Consider the following 18,680-nt stretch of genomic DNA (forward strand, 5'->3'; position numbering starts at 1 on the left):
TGTGGAAACTAACCATTCAAGGGATCTATGATGTTATCAATGTAACTACACTAACACAGAAAATCTTTATTAACTCTTTAGACATGCTCTTCAAGAACTTCTATAGTCAATATATGTGTATGTATATGCATCTATATAGTTTAAATATTTTATATTTTAAACTTTTAGTATTTACAACTCTTTTATTTAACATTATTTTAAAATATTGATACAGAATCTTATACTCTACCTCTCTTTTGGTGACTCTATGCTTAATTTAACTATTAAGAAGAACAGCTATCCAAGAAACCTTGTCTTTTCCTTTTTCAAGATACCCTGATCATATTAACAAAAAGATTTTATAGAGATAAGGAATGAGTTTTAAGAATTAGTAGCAAACTGGTGCCATTTGCTTCCCTCTATGTCCAGCATTTGATAAGTGCTATTTGATTATTTTAATTGATTCATTGGAGAAAAACAGCCTTATATAATCGAAGTAAGTGATCTAAATTATGAATAGTTATATGGTCTTTCTGCTTGAGTAGTCAGGTTAAATGTACTAAGTGTATCTGAGAAAAAGCTTGTATGTAATTACTGGTGTGTGCAAGGCTGCAAACACATTGTCTTTGGGCAGAATTAGTTTGTTTTTGAAGAACTGACTTGCCAGACATCAGGAAATATGGATAGTCTATAAAATCTTCCCTAAATTTATTATTTTTACTTTTTCTAGCTATTTGGCAGAAAGACAAAACTGTCATTAAATTGAATTTAAAACACAGTCCAGTCTCTTAAATTCCTTCATCCACACCCCATGATACAAATATATACAACATGCTGCTGGAGAATATTTGAGAGCCTAAGCACACATATATCCTGCTCTCCTCTTTTGTTGTCTTTATCTCTTTATTATGAAAATCAGTTCTTGAATATCTTTAAAATTGGGGCACTTTAATCTCAGATTTCCCAGAATTGCATGTTATCAGCTTTCATCTGTCTTCCTGATTTCATCTTCCCAAGTAACATGGTCTTTTCTTCACATAATTTATTAAACATTCAGGTTTTGGTCTAAACATAGAAATTATTTTATTATCATGGATGAGAGTATAATACTAGAAATTTATTTCTATTTCCCATCTGTTTGTTGTCGTTTCATTATCTAACTGTTCTTGAGATCAATCATCTCAGCTAGATTGCATGCAAAGTTATTAAGCAGCCTGCTTTTTATATTAAAAATAATTTTATTTGTTTGCTCTTTCATTTATTGACTTATAATTTTATTTATTTGTTTTAATATAATGAACACTGCTTGTAGTCTTTTGACCATTAGCCTCTTCCTCTTAAGTCTTCTGCAAATCAGATTTTACTATTAACTGAGATTGCCTTTAATTGCCATATGTCATTGCTGAGAAAAGCAGGATACTTTTGAGGTAATTTCTGGACTTAGTCAATCTCCTTGTTATAACATTTGTATCACATCAACTACATTTCTCTAAGAACTTTTAATAGTTAATGTGATTACTTTTGCCTTTTTAAAAAAGCTGGTAAGATTTTAGCTGCTGTAATTGTAAGCATTATATCTTCAAAATTATTTCTTCTAATATGTTATTGGCTTAAACTTTAGCCATTGATGATCTGAGAATGCAGGCAGCTGATTGTGAAATGACAATTCAGTAAGTAATATTATGAAGAAAATATAATTTTTATATAAATGAAAAGGCTGTAAGTAGTATACAAAACCTTTGACTTCCTTTCTCAATCTTGAAGCATATGTCCCAAAATATTTTTGCTGAATTCTCTATACCTACCTTTTATTTTAAATCCATATATTTAAGTCCATTCTAGGGTATGATGGCCTTCAAAAGTTCCTTCTCGTACTATGTCTCTTCATCATTGGAATATTGTAAGAAGTATTGATGTAATCCCGATTAGGAGGAGGATAGAGTCGAAGTGAAATCATATAGTTAGTCCAGATGTAAGAAGGAGTGCTGAGAGAGCTCCTGTGAGTGGCCATGAGCTAGGGTTTATGCTATGTGGTAGGCACTATAAGGATCCAAAGTTTTATCAGTGAGTCTTCTCTCTTTATTTCTACATTATAATCCTTTTGTGAGTGATTCTATCAATGGCAGCTAGATATTAAAGTTGATAGGACCCTGGAATTGGGTTTAGGAAGATATAATTTAAGACTGACCTTGGAAACTTACTACTTGTGTAATAATGAGATTTCAAAGGGAAAAAGAATACGTGAACAATAAAGAACTTCTGAAAAAGGCAAAATGTTAGGGGAAAATGTTATGTGTGGAGAACAGAGAAACCAGTTAGGCTGAAATACAGGGTATATTGAGGGAAGGAAGCAGTGTGAAAAAAATTTAGAATAATTGACTGGAGTTAGACTGTAGGGGAGGAAATTAAATGCCAAAAGAAGGATTTTTAAAAATCTTAATCTAGAGACAACAGGGAAATGACACATTTATTTTAGGGTTATAAAGAATTTCTAGCTTTCTAGACTCTTCCAGAATTTTCACTTCAAACTAAAGTTACTTTAATCTTAGAATCAGACATCAGCATGTGACTTTATTTAATAGATAGATATTTTAAATTAACAAAAATAATTAAATAGACTTCAAAGAGATGGCATATCATTCTTTAATGATGCTACAGATTTTCTTCTTTGGTACTAAATCACATATGAGAACAGGTTTCAGAAATCTCACATTTACCTGGATTACAAATTGAATTAGAAATATGTGTTTCCATTCTGTTTCCATTGTGATAATAATAAGGAATAAAAATTATGAAAGATTTAATGCAAAACATATGCCTTAGTAACTGAGAGATATTTAATAAGCTAACAAAAATGAAAATGGATATTTATACATTTTCTTCTGTATGTAATCCTATTAGGCCAGCTGAAGCATAAGCATAGTGGATAGAGTGAAGAGCCTGGCATCTGGAGACTTGAATATAGAACTGGCCTTAGATACTTAAAAGTTTTTGTCCTGAGAATATAGAACTGGCCTTAGATACTTAAAAGTTTTTGTCCTGAGCAAATCACTGAAAATAATTTGCTTCCATTTCTTCATTTGTAAAATGAGAGGGAGAAGGAAATGGAAAACTACCCCAGCATGCTTACCACAGAAATCTCAAAAAGGGATCACAAAGAGTTAGATACTATTGAAGAAAAACATGGCCAAACAATGACAAAGTGTTCATGTTAAAAAGAAAAATAAAATGAAATATTCAGTTCCACACTGAGCAAGTCAGTGAATTCTGGATGAATACTGGTATAAAAATGGTTCTAAAAAGACAAATCATAGGCAATATCAGGGTGTAATTATACAAACATCTTCATACATAGTGATAATTCCCCAAAATTTCCTGAATATTTCTAAAAATATATTTTAAAATCACTAAATAACTTATTTTGACCTCAAAACAGCATTTATGTCCTATCAAGATTTCCCAGCCTTTGAGAATAATCCATTATCCACTGAATACTTCTTAGCTAGTGGAAAACCATATAAGAACTTATATCCTTACCTGCCATATAGGGAAGGGGATGGGGGGAAGAAGGGGCAAAGTTGGAACAGAAGGTTTTGCAAGGATCAATATTGAAAAATTATCTATGCATATGCCTTATAAATAAAAAGCCATAATAATAATAATAAATAAAACTTATGTCCTAAGCTCCTTATCTACATCATTATGTCTGTAGCTACTATTCACAAAAGCTATTGAAACCACATGAGATTATAAAGAAGTATGCAATTTTTAGAGTATTTTTGAGAAAAGAGTTCATTGTTATTTTATATTAATTATAATGTCAGATTCTCTTCCTATGATTTTTATGAAGTCAGAGAAGATAATTAGTCTCAAGTCAACACGTACTACCAGCATTCCCCAAAAAGGGCAGGTTTCTGGAACTGGAATCCTGATTGTGTCTGGCACAGACCTCCTAACATTCCCTTCTTAGAATCACCAGAGTGTTTTGCCTTGACGTGGGTACTAGCAGGGTTTAAATTTCACTGAAAAATCAACCACTCTATCGTAAAGGAAGTTAAGAAAAGAAAAAGTCACGGAAAGCCTGGAGAGGGAATGTGATGGGTAACAGTGAACAAAAATGCTATTGGAAATTATAGAAGGTGCTATGAAGTCGTGAATGACTGATCCCAAATTCAGTGCTGTGTGATCACAGGATGTTAGGGGCAAATTTATGTCAATAACTCTTTGCCTGTCCTCTTTCCTGTCCTCTGCATTTCAAAACTTAGGAGTTTTTTCTTCATTCCATCTCCATTTTTTCTTCTTTTTGTCAATAAGCTCATATTCTGCAGAAAGATGCAATATGAAAACAACTGTATACTTAAAATACAAAGAATGAAGGCAATATCAGAGAGAAGAAACAAACAAAAGAGGGAAGAGTGGGAAAAGAGGGAGAAATGATAATAAAAGGAACCAGGGGAGAGTTCCTGATGATAGTAGTGTTTGAGCTGAGTCATCAAGAAAGCTAGGGAAGCCAATGGACAAAGGTGGAAAAGGGGCATATTCTAGGTATAAGTATGTCAGTGGAAAAGGATGTCACAAGACGGAGTTTTATGTAAAAAGGAAAAATAGCAAAAAGATTTTTGTGGTTGGTTTCTAGAATATATGTACAGGAACAAATTATATATATATATATATATATATATATATATATATATAACAGAAAGATAAGGGGAAAGTTTGTGAAGGGCTTTAAAAGCCAAACACAGCATTTCATATTTTATCATCAGAGCAATAGAGACCCACTTAGATTTATTGAGTAGGTAAGTGACATGCATTAGGATGTCAGCTGTGTGAGTTGAAAGAAGGAAATGTGTATGAAAGATTTTGTAAAGATAATAAGTATAAGCCTTGCCAACAGATTTGATATGTGTGTTGGGTATAAGAAAGGAGTAGAGAAAGACAAGCATTTTGTGAGCCTGAGTGACTAGGAGGATTATGATTTCCTCAAAGGTAATAATACTTGGACATTTTGAAAGAAGGGAGAGTTTTTGATAAAAATAATGACTTCTGTTATAGACATGGTTAATTTGAGATGCCTATGGAACATACAGTTCCAAATGTTGAAAAACATTTGAACTGTAAGACTGCAGATTGGGGGAGGGGGGAAGTATAAATAAATATAGGAATCATCTGAATAGAGATAATAATTGAACCTATAGGACTTAATGAGATCACCAAGCATCATAGCTTAGAGGGGAAATAAAATAGGGCCCAGGACAGAGCCTGAAGAAATATCCATGATTTCTGGTTGTAAGTTGGATGAAGACCTAAAAGAAATAAATGAGAGAATCATCAGCCATGTATAAGGGTAATAGAGAAATAATAAAAATCATGAAAATTTTTAAAAAAGAAAGTACCCAGAAGTGAGTGATCATTAGATTGCTAGTCAATAAATCCATCAACAAAAATTAAAAGCTTATATTGTGCTATGAACTGTGGATAAAAACCAAAAGTGCTCTCAAGGAGATAATAGTTCGCTAAGGGAGCCAGCATGGACATGCATTTATATCAGTGAGATTATATGTAATATACACATACATATATTGTAATATCCGGGTTAGGAATAGAATCTAAAGTTATTATTGTCTCCTTCATACTCTATTCACTCTCACTCTGATTCACCTTGTCCCCAGTTCTCTCAGAGCTTAAATACCCTATTACATCATTACAGCATACTGAGTATATGTTGACTAGAGTGATTTTATCATTATATCATTCTAGATAGATGTGAACTAGAAAACCATTATCTCATTAATTCCACTGAGTTAACACCTTGTTGTAAGTACCCTTGCTTCAAGTATATTTCTCCAGAGTTCTGGCCCTCTTCAATATATGGAGTGATTTTGTAAACCTCAGAACCCTATATGCATGATAGCTTTTATTATTATCATTACTACAGGTAGGTAAACAAATACATAGACACATAGGCAGACACACTAAGTAAATACAAAATAACCTGCAGACATGAGGCACTAGCAGCTGAACAATCAGAAAGTCCTCATGGAAAAGGTGACACTTAAATTTAGATTTGTTTTCCTGAGGCAATTGGGGTTAAGTGACTTGCCCAGGGTTACACAGTTAGGAAGTGTTAAGTGTCCAAAGTCAGATTTGAACTCAGGTCTTCCTGATTTCAGGGTTGGTGCTCTATCCACTGTGCCGCCTAGCTGCCCCTTAAATATAGTTTTAAAGGCGCTTAGAGAATCAAAGAATGGGATGAGGAGGAAACATCTTCTAATTTTGATAAAGATTTTTTTTTTTAATTACAGAGAAAGGAAATGAAATAGTCCATGTTCAGATTAGCATGGAGTTCACTATGGCTGGAATTTGGCTTTATAAAGGAAAGCAGTGTTTAAGATGCTTGCAAGATATGTTGGGCACAGATAGTGATGAACTTTCAACAGGATTTTTTTTTTATTTGATGCTAGAATAAACAAAATAACACTTAATTGGGTAGAAGAGGTAGACAAAGCTCAGATCTGTACTTCAAGAATAATACTGTGGTGGTTATATTGAATTATGGTCAGAATAAACAATGAAGGACTGGTGTTCAAGTTAAATACTCTTGAGTTAAAAAAAAAATATGGACATCAGAAGCCAAGAGGATATCTCTTTTTTAAGGTAAGGCTGAAGCATACAAGAAGCAAGACCAATTTTAGGAACATAAGTTTCAAAACATAATCCTCTCTAAAGTCTCAAAACAGGTTCAAAAACAGGATCTGGATTTGTAACTTAATGATGTTCTCTTAGTGTGTCACAAATGTTGATGTGGCTTTTTCATTTTCAATAATATTGAATTAGCCTGAATGAAATACTGCTTAAATTGGATCAAATTGTGTAATTTATTTTCTAGCCTCCAGAATGATTTTGCCAGCATTATTCTACTCATCTTCAAATGAGAGTTAGAGAAATTCCCCTGAGTGGAATTAATATTTTTATTAGTTAGTAAAAAGGAGGTTTTAATACCAGCATAGTATGTATGGTCAGGTAGGTGGCACAATGTAAGGATTGACCTGAGGAAGACTCTTCTTCCTGAGTTCAAATATTGTCTAAGGTACTGTATGAATATGGGCAAGTCTCTTAAACTTGTTTGCCTCAGTTCTTCATCTGTAAAATGACCTGGAGAAGGAAACAGCAAATCACTTCAGTCTCTTTGCCAAGGAAACCTCCAATGGGCTCACAGAGTCAGACACAACAGAAAAATTATAACAACAATGTGCCAGGGGGGAATACGTTCTGGGGATACAAACATCAATGACAGTTTCTACTCTAGAAGGGTGCTCATAATCTAAAGGAGAAAAGGGCATTCAAAGAACTATGTAGAAAAAATTCTATATAGGATAAGTTAGAGACAATCATCAAAGAAAAGACAGTAGAATTAAGGAAGAATAGGGAAAGGCTTTCTATGAAACTCTATGAGATTGGAATTACTGCATGATCTAAACTGATATGGAGCTTCTTGTATTTTCCTCTAATTTTTTTATGTACCAATTTAAATATTTGGATGTTCTAAGTTTAAGATCCTTCTTTTCAAGTAATGATATTTACTATAATCCATAATTACAGAGTGCTTATACAAGTTATTTCTACCTATTTACTTGGCTATTGAGAATAATCAAACAGTCAAGCATTAAAGTGTTGAATGTACCTGAACCAAATTTTGAAAATCTTATTTTTTTCAACAAATATTTAGTTAAAATACATGTTTTTGGTTTGACAAAACAATAAAAAAAATTTTTGGTTTTATTTTCTTTCACATACACAGATTTTCTATTTTTATATTTAGGAAGGATGCCAATAATGAATTATTATAATATTATTATTATTTTATATAAGATCTTCTTTCCATTTGATTCCTGGTTCTTCAGTACATTTATACCTAAGTCAATGAAGAATGAGCCAAAAATATTTCTATGATATAGCAGTATTATAAAATCTTTTTAAAGTCTAGGCTCTCCTGAAGAGTCAATGTTTAGTATTTGGAGTTTATAGATCCTAGAATGAAAAAATAAATAAGATTAATTCTATAAAATAGACTTACCTGTCCAATAAGTATTATTTATGGAAATTATAGTTAAATAAATATCTTTGTGATTCAGGTTTGTAGAATTCACCAGCCTATTAGTATATAAGGACCTTATTAAATTAGTGATAATCAAATAAATTCTAAAAGAAAAGAAAAAAGAAAAAAAAAAAAAGAAATACATGTACCACTGACTAGACTTGAATTACTCAAGTAATTTAGTGGGATGTATCAGTAATTTCCCAGAATTTAAACTAATTACATATGGGTTCACATTCCCACTTTAAATTTTTTCAATCTTCTGCTTTATTTTCAGAATTTCAAATTTGATATTTAATTGGGTTTTTAAATTTTGTGTTCTTTTTCTAGCTTTTATAATTGCATGATTAATTCATTAATCTTCTCTTTCTCAATTTTATGCAAGAAAGCATCTAGAGATATAAAACTTCCCCTAAAACCTGCTTTGTCTATATCCCACAATATTTGGTATAGTGTCTTATAATTGTCATTGTCTTGAAAGAATTTATCATTGTTTCTAAGTTTTGTTGTTTCATCAACTCATTCTTTAGGATTAGATTATTTAATTTGTAATTAATTTTTGGTCTGTTTTTACATGATCCTTTATTGCATGGTATTTTTATTGCATCGTGATCTGAAAAAAGATGCATTTACTGTTTCTGCCTTTCAGGCATATGATTTTGAGGTTTTTATACCCTAAGGCATGGCCAATTTTTGGGTAGGTTCCATGCACTGCTGAGGAAAAAAAAAAGTATATTCCTTTATGTTTCCATCCAATTTTCTTCAAAAGTCTATCATACCTAACTTTTCTAAGTTCTATTTACGTCATTAACCTCTTTCTTATTTATTTTGTAGTTTGATTTACCTAATTTTGAGATAGTAAGGTTGAGATGCCCCACTATATAATTTTGCTATCTATTTCTTCTTACATCTCTCTGAACTTCTAGAAATTTGGATACTATGCCACTTGGTGCATATATATTTAGTACTGATATTATTTCATTATGTATGTATGGTATCTTTAGCAAAATATAGTTTCCTTCCTGGGCTCTTTGAACTAGAATATTTTTGTTTTTACTTGATCTGAGATCAGTATCACTACTACTGTTTTTTTTTTTTTTGTTTGTTTGTTTTTTTAACTTTGGCCAAAGTACAATAGATTCTACTCTAGCCTTTTTAATTTATTCTATATGTATCAATTAGCTTTAAATGTGTTTCTTGTAATAATATATTGTAGGAGTCTAGTTTTTAATCCAGTCTTCTTTCCACTTCCATTTCATGGGAGAGTTCACATTAACAGTAAATTAAAGTTGTTAACTGTATTTCCCATCATTTTACTTTACCCAAGTTAGAGTTTTCTCTTTCCTTTCCCCCTTTCTCACCTCCCAGTGTTTTGCTCCTGACCACTAACTCCCTCAAACAGCCCTTGCTTTTTATAGCTTTTCTCTCTTATATCTTTCCCTTCCTACTTCTTTTTGCCCCTTCTATTAGCCTTCCCCTTTCTTCTTCCTACTTCCCTATAGACTGAGACAAGTTTCCATGTCAAAGTAAATAAATTCAATATTCTGTCTTTGAGCCAAATCTAATGAGATTGTGATTCACATGATGCTCATCCCCCTCCTTTGTTTCCTTCAATTGTAAATAGGTCTTTTTTTTTTCATCTTTTTGAGATGTAATTTACTCCATTTTACCTACATTTTCCTCTTCTTCCAGTCCAGTCCCCTTTCCACTTCTAGTTTCCTTTTTACATAATCACAGTAAAGTCAAAATATGCATAAATTCTCTAATTATACCCTTTACAGAGATACAGTTCTTAAGAGTTAAACATTATCTTCCCATATTTGGATGTAAGTTTTTTAATTTTTAAAAGAAAAAGTTATTTTTGCTTTCATTTTTACCTTTTTTAATGCTTCTCTTGAGTTCTGTATCAAATTTTCTGTTCAGTTCTGGCCATTTTATCAAAAAATAAATGAAATTCACCTATTTCATTGAATATCTGTATTTTTCCTGAAAAATGATGTTTAATTTTTCTGGATAGTTGATTCTTGGCTGTAGTCCAAGCTTCCTTACCCTTTGTAATATTATATTCTAGCCCCTTCATTTTTTTAAAGTTATGCTAGCTCCTTTGTAATCCTCATTGTTGCTCCTTGATATTTGAATTGTTTCTGGCAGCTTGCAATATTATTTCCTTGATCTGTTATTTCCGAAATTAGGTATGATATACCTTGGAGTTTTCATTTTGCAGTCTTTCAGGAGAGGAATTGGAGAATTTTTTCAACGATTTTTGTACCCTCTGCTTTTAGGACATAGGGAAGTTTTCCTTGATAATTTCCTCAAAGATGTTGTCTAGCCATTTTTTTCACCATGGTTTTCAGGTAGTCCAATAATTCTTAGATTGTCTCTCTAGGTCACTTGTTTTTTTAATAAGGTATTTTACATTTTCTTCTATTTTAAAATTATTTTGGTTTTGTTTAACTGATTCTTGATGCCTCACTGAGTCATTCACTTCCATTTATTCAATTCTGATTTTTAGCGAATTATTTTCTTCAGCTAGCTTTATCTACTTTTACATTTGGCCAATTGAACTTTTAAGTGAATTGGTTTTTTTCTTTTTTTTTTTTTTTTTTTTTTTTTTTTTTTTAAAGTTTGATGCTTTGATTTAATGATTTAGAATTGTGCTAATCTATTTTTTTTTATTTTTATTTATTTATTTATTTTTTTTTGCAATTCAGTCTTTTTTTTTTTTTTTTTTTAATTTTTGTATTCATTTTTCCAAATTACCCCCCCTCCCTCCCCCCGATGACAGGCAATACCATACATTTTACATGTGTTACAATATAGTCTAGGTACAATACATGTGTGTGAATATCATTTTCTTGTTGCACAATAAACATTAGAATCCAAAGGTACATGCAACCTGGGCAGACAGATATTAGTGCTAATAATTTACATTCACTTCCCAGTGTTTCTTCTCTGGGTGTAGCTACCTCTGTCCATCATTGATCAACTGGAAGTGAGTTGGATCTTCTTTATGTTGAAGATTTCCACTTCCATCAGAATACATCCTCATACAGTATTGTTGTTGAAGTGTACAGTGATCTTCTGGTTCTGCTCATTTCACTCAGCATCAGTTGGTTTAAGTCTCTCCAGGCCTCTCTGTATTCCTCCTGCTGGTCATTTCTTACAGAGCAATAATATTCCATAACCTTCATATACCACAATTTACCCAACCATTCTTTAATTGATGGACATCCATTCAAAATCCAGTTTCTAGCTACAACAAAAAGAGCTGCCACAAACATTTTGGCACATATATGACTCTTTCCGCTCTTTAGTATTTCTTTGGGATATAATCCCAGTAGTAGCGCTGCTGGGTCAAAGGGTATGCACAGTTTAATAACTTTTTGGGCATAATTCCAGATTGCTCTCCAGAATGGCTGGATTCTTTCGCAACTCCACCAGCAATGTATTAGTGTCCCAATTTCCCCACATCCCCTCCAACATTTATCATTATTTGTTCCTGTCATCTTAGCCAATCTGACAGGTGTGTAGTGGTATCTCAGAGTGGTCTTAATTTGCATTTCTCTGATCAGTAGTGATTTGGAACACTCTTTCATGTGAGTGGATATAGTTTCAATTTCTCCCTCTGAGAATTGTCTGTTCATATCCTTTGACCATTTATCAATTGGAGAATGGTTCGGTTTCTTATAAATTATGGTCAGTTCTCTATATATTTTGGAAATGAGACCTTTATCAGAACTTTTGTTTTTAAAAATATTTTCCCGAATTGGTTTTTTTCATTGAATTTTTTTCCATTTCCCAAATTCTGTTTTTCAGTGCATTAGTTTCTGTTTCCATTTCATCAAATCTATTTTGTAAGAAGTTATATGCCTTTTCCGTTTCTCTAAATCTATTTTAAAGGTTTTTCTGGAGATAATTTCTGTGTTTCCTTTTCTAAATTTTTTCTGCAAAATTCTCATTTCCTTTCCCCATTTTTCTTGTAACTCCCTTAAAATCTTTTTTGACTTTTTCCCCAGAACCATATGAGATGGTAACAAACTCATATCAATCTTTGGGGCTTCAATTGGAGTCCATTTGTCTTTTGTGTCCTCAGGGTTTGAGGTCTCCATAAAAGCTCTGTATAGTCAGAGTCCTTTTTGCTTTTTTTCTCATTTTTAAAGGTTGAAGTCTGCTTTTAGGGCAAAGGTGAGATGTCCCAAATTTCCTCTGCAGGTGACAGCAGCTTCACACTCCCCTGGAGCCAGAGCTGCTGACTTTTTTTCTGTGCTGGATGGGTGTGGCTAAATTCAAATTATTCTGAGGTTAAAGAGTTTACTATTTGCCTTTTGTAGTTGCATTGGATATCTTACATCTAGTCTGCTGATCCATTGGCTTCTGAACCAGAACAGAGTAGCCTCCTGCTAGATTCCCATGGCATGTGTACATCACACCTCCCTGAATCCCTGTCCTGTGCCTATACTCAGCAGCCTCTCCTATCCTTTTTACCCTCCATACTCATCACTCCTACTTCCACTCCCCATGCCTGATTGAATCACAGTTTTTCTGCAGTTCTTCTAAAATATCTTATGCTGGAAATTTGTAAATTTGTTACACTTCAAATATTTGTGGGTTCTGTCACTTCAAAACCAATTCAGAGGTTTGATTTTATATTGGTCTGAGGGAAACCAGGAAGAACTCAAAGATCTGTCTAGTCTCCACCATCTTTTTTCTGCCTCCTGGACTCAGATTCTCTAGTTATAACTCATTGGCTATGTAACCTTGAGAGAATCATTTAATTTTTCTGAATTTCAATATTCTCTATCTAAAATGAGGTTAATTACTATTTGCTCTATCCACCTCAAAGAGTTTCTTTATGATGAAGTTATATGGGAATTGTTCTAACTCTCAAGCTCCCCAAAAAAGCTACTCCAGATTTCAAGCACCTAATTATAACAAATTCATAAGTGCCCTGGGTTGGTTCACGTTATAATGAGTATACTGAGAGCTCATCAGTTTAAAGCAAAAGAAATCTTAATCAAACAACATAGTAAAGAAAGTGAAAAAAATAAATCCCCCCATGTATTCTTGTGGCTTTCTCTGCCAGATGATACCATGTTGCCAGTGGGAAAGGCATATATAAAGAGGACACATACACCCATAAAACACATGTGGTAGGCACAAAAATAGGTAACATGTGGTCAGAACACACATGGGGACAGGGAAGCATATATCACTGGAGAACTGACATTTGATGCAGAAGAGCTACTCATCTCCTCTGGGGATGTCATTATCCAGTTCTCTGCTGGGCATCACATCTCTACTTTCTAACATATCTCTCTTGGGAGTTTCCACTGATCTTATGGAAGCCAAGCTGAGCTGTACAATTATGCCTTAACTGTAAAATGTGACTCTAATGAAGAGAATTATAAGCATTACAACTGACTGTGAGCTGTATTTGGACAGGTTTCAACTCACAACCCCATGGGCAGGCAACTACAACATCTAAACACAGTAGTTGCCATGATTCCAGGCAAACCCAAAGGAGAAGAATTGGGCATAAGGATTTATTAGTCATCCAATCAACAAATATTTTAAGCACTACTATGTTCCAGCTACTGTGGTAAGCATGTGGTATAAAGAGGCAAAAGTCCTTCAGTTCTTTCAATCAATGTTAATAAGACTTTGATTAAACTCCTTCTCCAATTTCTCTTTATGATGTGAATCAGATCCTTACTTCTTTGAAGGCTATATTTCCAGAGTATAATTTCTTATCAAGTTCAACCAATCCAAAAAGCCTGGGAGATAAATGATATGTTTCTATTTTATAGTTGAGGGAACTGAGACAGATTGAGTGAATTGCTCAAAGTCACAAAACTGGTATCTCAGGCTGGATTTGAACTCATCTCCTTGACCCAGGTCCAGCACCTGATCCACTATATTATCTAACGATTTTTTGTCTGAACACCATTCATGATAAACTAGGGACAGTTCACCCCCACAGTATTGACTTCAAGTTGTTGTTCCTTTTGTTGGTTTGACTTCTGTTTGCCATATCAACTTGTAAAATTAATAATATAGTAGAAAATCTGCACTATTGGAGGAAACAAAAGTTCAACAATTAAATCATTGATCCTTGAGACACTGAAATATTGATGTTAAAAAAACTACATATATATAATTATATAATATGCTTTACTTTTTTACTTGATCATTGTGTTTTCTTGAGAAAAGATTATCTAACAAATTACTAGAATAATAACTGAGTTTTAATAGTATGCTAACTTTATTTCAGACTTGAAGCTTAGAGGTAGATAGCTTGGTACTAGGGAAAGCACAACTAGTTCCAGAATTCCTGGATTTCAAGTCTATTTACACAATTTTTTTCATTCAGTATCAGTTTCTTCTTCTACAAAATGGAAGTAGAAGGGCTAGATAGTATTTGAAATATTTTCCAACTCTAATTAAATAGTTTTTTAATTTATAACTTGAAAGTGATTTATATACTTTAACTCCCTCATTCTATCCATAAGTAAATTGAGATTCAGAGAGGAAAAAGAGCTTTTACAAGGACACTTAGATACTAAGTACCAAAGCTTTTACAGATGGAAGTCAAGCATAGATCACAAATTTTGGAAGCATTGCATAAATCAGTTTCCCTACCACAGAGCATTCCCCTCCCCAAAAACTTCAGTGACTGTCCCCTGTTGATAGATCCAGAGATAATGTCAATAAAATACTATTTAAAATGAATTATTGGTCAAGCTAAAGGTAGGTGAAATAATATCCACATTAAATCTGCTCCAGAAATAGTTTCTTAATATATAAGTGGAAAATATAAATAAATAGTTATTGGAAAAAGTAGAATTGCAAACTAATAGTAACTATATAAAAATATTCCAAATCAGTAAATGAGAAATTCACATCAAAATCACCTTAAACCTTATAAATTAATGTCTTTCAAAATATATAGCATTTGTATATATGAATATATATATGTGCATATATATATATATATATATATATATATATATATATATATATATATATATACAAGATATACAATTCATAATGAAACATGCTACCAAACTCTTGACAGAAATGATTTATTCAAAGTACAGAATGAGTATAGATATAAAGATATAGATAGAGATACCAGTATGGGAATTTGTTTGCTTTGGAGGTATGGGGAGGGAAAAGAGAGGGAAGTTGCATATTATTTTCATAAAAAGGAAATAATGTTGGATTTAAAGAAAAACACATTTCTAAAGGACTTGGTGTTGGAAGAGTCATTGAAATTTGAACACACTAATGTACTGGAACTTCAGCTATTAAGGAAAGACATTTGGAATTATGTTAAATAAATTATTAAAGTACTCATATCTTTTGACACAGATTCCATCACTCTGCATATAGGCCAATGTCAATCAATGATTTAAAAAAAATGAAAGAAATGTTTCTTTACTATAAGCATATTATATAAAAACAGCTTTTGTAATAGCAAAGAAATGGAAACAAAGCAATTGCCTATCAATTATAGGATGTCTGAATATGTTTGTGTGTGTGAATAAAACTATATGTATACACACACACACACACACACATATATATATACACACACACATATGAGAAAACATGAACTGATCAAAAGTGAAGTAGGCAGAACCAGCAAAACAATATATGCAAAGAAAATAAGTTTAATGGGAAGAACAGTAGATACTATACATTGTGAAATTATAATGCTTTAACTTGAACTTGAAGAAGAGTTATATAAAGTGATTCCTCTCATACTTTTTTTCTTTGCAGAACTGAATGTGGAACAGGGAATATATTATCAATTTTTAAAATACTTTGATAGTTTATAATTTCCTCCCTTTATTATTTATACTACAAATGGCTTTTTGGAAAGGAGTTGGAAAGTAGAAAAATAAGAAATGTAAATAATATTAAAAACAATGTATGAATAAGATTATATTTAAAATTTTTAAAGTTAAATCTGGCCTTGGGTTTTTCTCTTTCTCTCTAGTGTCTATAAATTAATTATTTTTAAAGATCTTCATTATCTGCACATCCCTGCCAACTCCCCTACCAAAAAAGACAATTCAACATAGCAAATACTTATTAAGTATTCACTACATGGAAAGCATTGCATCCCCAATAAAGGTAATCTAGTACAAAGCAAACTTAAGTACTAGCATGATTAGAAAATATGGCAGGAAAAAGTAAAAGTGTGTCAGTTAATCTCAATGCAGCTTTTCTATCACATCTTATGTTCAATTATGTTTGTGCGGTCTTCTATTCTATTTTGTTTTCTTTAATCTCTTAGATACAAGAAAATACCATTTATAGTGAAACATAAGTATTCCCAGAATCTCAGAGAAGATATGGGTTAAAAAGACAGTTAAGTCAAAGAGGGGACAGGGCTTAGTTACAAAGCATGCAGTGCTTACGAAGTCCCTGGGGTGATACTTTTTATTATGACTATATGGTAGAGACTACAAAAAGTTGAGAAGCAATTGGAATAAAAAAACACTTTACAATTTACCACTTCATATAAAAGATATTCTTTACAACCTTGCTTTTTTATTTTATTTCAGCTATAGCATATTCTTGGAACATTCAGATTGAATACCGAAATTCATTGCAAATAATGCTTTAAAAATAAATTTTTAATTTATATTGATGCCATTGTTGATAACTTGTGATTTACTTCTTTTAAGTGTTACTAAATATAATAGCAAAAATGTTAGTACTGATTAGAGGATGGCAGATGTATTAGAATGATGTAGTGACTGTAGTAGAAAGTACAATAGACTATATTTCAAATATCAGGATTTCAGTATTGCTTAAATTGAAAAGTACATGTAAGACTATGAGTACTCTGAGCATTAATTTTATCTTCTATAAGTGGATGGGGAAAATGGAAAATATATTACTGGTATTTTAAATATATGCATTTGCAACCTGGAACTCTGTTAATGTAGGCAAGACAAGTAATAAGTTTTGTTCAATTCACAATAATTACTTTAAAATAGCATATTGTCCATTTGTAACCCTGGTGTGGTTGTAAATATCAAGGAATAATTAATAGTAGGTTGTACTTGGTTAATACCCATTGCTCTTGATAAAGAAAAATAAGTAGTGCCCATTGTTCCGCATGTGCATGCCAATCTAGTGTAATCATTGAGAGTAGAAATTAAGTAAACATTGTCTTAAAGGATTTGGATTTAAAAATACAGAGAAATTCAGCTGAAGGAGTGGAAACAATACATTTTGAAGCCATATTTGAAAGCCAGGGTAAAAAAAAAAATAAACTAAAAGAGGTGAGTAAAAGGGTCTTTATTGTAGAAGAAATAATATCATCATCAAGAAATAGTGCTGTATTTATTACATCAGCCAAGAATTAAGAAGAGAGAGAGGTGATGGAGCCAGTGTCTAGAGGTAAAGAGTAGATTTTTCAAAAGAAGAGGAAAAGAATAATATGCAAGGCCTGAGACCCAAAATGGGGAGATCATGGTGGGACTCTGATAAAGAAGTGGGTGGAGCCAGAGGAATCTATATCAACAACAACTGGTCTTAGGGAAGTTATCCAAGAAAATGCCCAGAAGGACTTTAGACAGATGCCAATCTATGACCATCTATGACCATTATTTTTTCCATGAGAGGATTGAGTCTGAAATAAAATCTGAGACAACAGAACTTCTAGACAAACAAAAAAAAAAAAGCAAAAACTTAAATAAAAGCAGCACAAAAACTGACAAGAGTTAAAAGTAAATCTAGTTCCCTAAGTTTAAACAATATGTCTAGAATTGATCTTTATGAGACATTACAATTCAAAATTTTATATACGGTTTAAAAACAACAAAAAAAAATTAAACTTCTTTTATCTTCTGTGACTTAAAAAATCCTCTTTTTAAACATCTAAGAGATCATTAGACAATTTATCAGGGTTCTGGGAGGGAAAAAAAATCTTTGTTCTCTGCTTGGGCCCTTGAGAATAGATGAATACAGTGGTGGATAGAAGCTAGTAAATATCACTGCTTGTAATCCAGGTGCCAAATTGTCTTGACAAAAGTAAAGAAATAATAAAAGAAGGAGATGAAAGGTGTCAGGGGGGAAGAGAAGCAAAAAGTAAGCTAAGGATTAAGAGAACAGGAGACTTGGTCATAGCTCTCTACTTTTAAGACTTTATCCTAAGAACTCCAGGTGATATGATCCTTAGCATTGCTGCCAGAAATGAAATCCTAATATTCCAGCTGTTACCAAAAATAGCTGATTTCAAACTTGAATAAAATTTATTAAAATAACAAATAAGACAAATTTAATTTTAATATATTCTTTTTGATTTAATAAGATTGTTATAGTTTCTAGTATTATTTTTGTGTCCTCTATATTCCTTACTTGCTTTATAAAAAACAGAACAAAGAAACATTCAGTTTTGTTTAAACAAAGGTAAAAAAATAAAGTAGGGAAATTGTTTGGAGTATTGGCAGTTTTATTTTTCTTCATAAATATAATGACATTTTAAGCCCTCAACTGTTTTTGTTCTGTAGTACATCCTAGGAATAAAGAATAATGAGTTTAAATTTCTAATATTAAATACTGGGAGAAAGGGATAGTTTAATTT

General features: G+C 32.2%; 1 protein-coding gene across 8 annotated transcripts in view; it reads left to right on the plus strand.

Moving 5' to 3' along the window:
- CDH18 (cadherin 18) overlaps positions 1-18,680 on the plus strand; it is an 860,832-nt gene that overhangs the window by 308,637 nt on the left and 533,515 nt on the right. Inside the window, exon 3 of one of the 8 annotated variants that reach the window (XM_074279091.1) lies at positions 13,520-13,676. The exons of the other annotated variants lie outside the window; for them this stretch is intronic. The gene's annotated coding sequence lies outside the window, so the exon portion shown is untranslated. The remainder of the gene's footprint in view (positions 1-13,519; positions 13,677-18,680) is intronic. 8 annotated transcript variants of the gene reach the window in all.

Source organism: Sminthopsis crassicaudata, chromosome 1 (genome assembly GCF_048593235.1).
Source record: "Sminthopsis crassicaudata isolate SCR6 chromosome 1, ASM4859323v1, whole genome shotgun sequence".
Taxonomy (NCBI): domain Eukaryota; kingdom Metazoa; phylum Chordata; class Mammalia; order Dasyuromorphia; family Dasyuridae; genus Sminthopsis; species Sminthopsis crassicaudata.